The sequence below is a fragment of the Crocodylus porosus genome, unplaced genomic scaffold, assembly GCF_001723895.1.
Source record: "Crocodylus porosus isolate Cpor-Errol unplaced genomic scaffold, CroPor_comp1, whole genome shotgun sequence".
In the NCBI taxonomy this organism is placed as follows: Eukaryota; Metazoa; Chordata; order Crocodylia; family Crocodylidae; genus Crocodylus; species Crocodylus porosus.
Window position 1 is genome coordinate 43,596,483 of NW_017728907.1, and position 2,942 is coordinate 43,599,424.

Consider the following 2,942-nt stretch of genomic DNA (forward strand, 5'->3'; position numbering starts at 1 on the left):
CTGGCTTTCCCCTGCCCTACACCCCCATTGGTGCTCGTTACTCAAGCAGGAATCCCCCTCCCTCCCTCCCTCCCATCTCCCACAGCATGGACCCCAGCCCCACAGGCCCTAGGTGTATGGTATGCTAAGTAATGCCAAGAGGCATCTGTGCGTGTGTGTCTCCAATTTCACTGGGACAGGCAGACATAACAGTGACTGTTTAGGCATTTTTGGAGCTAATTAACAGGTTAGCTGGTAAGCTGTTTAAGAAGAGTTTGAATTAATAGAGAGGCCATGGTTTTGCTGGTGATGTGATAAACGCTTATCAGTTCCCTGCTGGCTCGCTTGCCTGTCAGTTTGCTGCAGACAATATAAAGAAACAGGGAAAGAGAGATTGAAAAGCTCCATATCATCAACAGATGCATGCACTGCACACCCCCCCTTGCCTCAGAGGGCTAGCCCAGGGCTGGGTGCTGGCAATATTTCTGCCCCTTGAGCAGCCAGTGTGGAAAAGCCTAGGACAGTGCAGGCAGGGTGGGTGTTTACACCCCTCCCAAATGCTGCCAGGGCCTGGCCACAGCTCCCTTCAGCTCAGCACTCTGAAAGGGAAAGGAAGGCTGCTCTAGCAGCCCCAGCTTTTGGCCTGAGCCACTGCAGGCATGTGTCTGAATTTCCTCATTCCAGAGAGAACATCTGTCTGGTTACAAACCGGTTCAGCCTAGCCAGGTTAGACTAACCTGCAAAGATTGAATCAATTCAGGCTCAGGCTTTTTGAATGTCTGTCCCCAGCCTCTGAGATCTGAACAACAGGATCAAGGTGATGATGGAAAAAAATCTTGCTTTTGTAGTCAACTGGTGAGACGTTTCAGTCAGCAGTCATTTGTAGCTGGGGAGCCATGGTGGCTGCCATGTGTGCCCTTGGGTATAAGCTGACGAGTTTGCAGAGGTCATAAAGTTGTGATGATCACAAAGCAGGTGATGATGCTAGCATTGAGGTTTAGGCAGTTTAAGCAAAGCTATCAACAGCTTCCTAAATAGCAGGATACTAAAACATCGTCACTGTTGTTTGACATCCAACTCATTGCTAGTTTGTCTGAAAAAATACTTGCTTATAGAACTAAGTCTGCTCCTGGTTCTCAGGTCAATGAGGTAGATCATATTGCTACCATTATTCAGCCAAGTGGTTCTGCTGCTAACAGGACTAGGAGATGGTGCCTTTGTTCATGAACAATTCTCTTCCACAGGAGAATATAGAATGACCCCTTTCTAGATGGGCGGATCATTATACCTCACTGGTGTTACAGTTAAGGTTTGGTGGTTCTGCACTGCATGCAAGGCCAGCCTTTTTTAAATGAACATTTTTTTTCAAGTGAGGGATTTTCTAAAATTATGTTTTAATGTATACACATCTAGAACATGCTCAAGATGAGTAGAACTTTGTGGAGACTGAATCGAAACCCACTGAAGTCAACACACTCGCACTGACTTCTTGCCACACAAACAGTGCTGGTGAATATGCAGTCAGAGACTGAGCAGCTGTTTCTGTACATTCCCCAAATGTAGTTTTGATAACAGGAATGCCAAAAGAATTCTGCTTCTTTGTACAAGAACCCACGTCTGTACAGGAACAAGCCTTGATAAGTGCAAACAGATAATTGTTCTCTTTCTTGTTTTCCTGCTTCAGAAGTTTCTGCATCAAATCACTAATAAGACACAATCACATAAGCAATAAATCACATACTTAAAGTAGTGAAAACAAGTGCTATACACCAAACCAAAGCATAAACGATTTTTGTTTAAACTACTTTGCAAATTCCTATAAATACACTAGCAAAAAGCGGGGCAACTTCCTGGGTGCATCTACAAATGCACCATTACTATGCAGTGCATTAGATTACTGCACAATACTGGCACATGTCTACACGTGCATGCCCGTACTGCATAGTAACTGTGGCAACTTATGCCGATTTGGGCCTAAATTTGTTATCTGCATGATGCAGGTAGCAACTTTATACCCAAGTAAAGTTACTGCGCAGTAAAGACTGTTTGTGTGGACCGGCTTGGGACTAACTTTAATCCCAAATCAGTTCACCCACAGAGTTACTGTGCTGTAATGCCTGCATGTGTAGATGCCAACATAGAAGCTGCTTACTGCACAGTAAACGCATGTGTAGACACAACCCCCAAGTCCCAAAACAAAAACAAGGGTAAAACCAATTGGATAAATTTGGCAAGAAAAAAAACACATTTACTGAAAACAGGACAGTCAGAGTGACACTAGAATTACTAAAATAAAAAAGAGAAAATATTATAAGGTAAAGGCTTGAAATCATCGCTGATGATTCCTTAGTTTGATCAAGATACCTGCTGTTTCAGGGACTGAAAGAAGATCAGTCAAGTAATGGAAAAACACCAGCTAACAGCAGTTGGTTTCAATAAGGCCTTAAGTTAAAACATTTGGGCTTTGATGTGCAAAACACCAATAACATTCTCTTCAGTTCAGCAGGAGCAGCATGGTATATACATTTTACATTAAAATGTGCCATGAGTAGTGAAGTCAACAGCATATATCCAGAAATACTATAGCAGGAAACTGTCTTTAATTTTTTGTTATATAAGGCCTTTCAGGAAGAGGGAGTTTTGAAACCCTCAAATTATAAGCATTTTATGTTAGCAAAACCTCTTCTTTTCTAGATTTCTTTACCTAGTCTGCCGAAGCACTTTATGGTCTCTTTGTTCAAATCCCAAAATCTCTTAATGTCAATGGTATGCTTTCCATAAGTAAGGTGAGCAATTTATGGTCCAGTTTCTCTCACCAATATTCTTCTCATCTGTGCCTTTGGAAGAAAGCACAGATTCCTCCTCTAATTTTCAGTCACAGGGTTGTTACCACAGCACTATTCATTATACTCAAAATGTATGAAAAGGCTTTTGGAACTTTTTTTTTTTTTTTTTTTTTTTTT

At 42.1% G+C, this 2,942-nt stretch overlaps 1 protein-coding gene across 1 annotated transcript in view; it reads right to left on the reverse strand.

The window, feature by feature from the left end:
- ST6GALNAC3 (ST6 N-acetylgalactosaminide alpha-2,6-sialyltransferase 3) overlaps positions 1 to 2,942 on the reverse strand; it is a 346,629-nt gene that overhangs the window by 229,562 nt on the left and 114,125 nt on the right. The gene's annotated exons all lie outside the window — the stretch shown is intronic.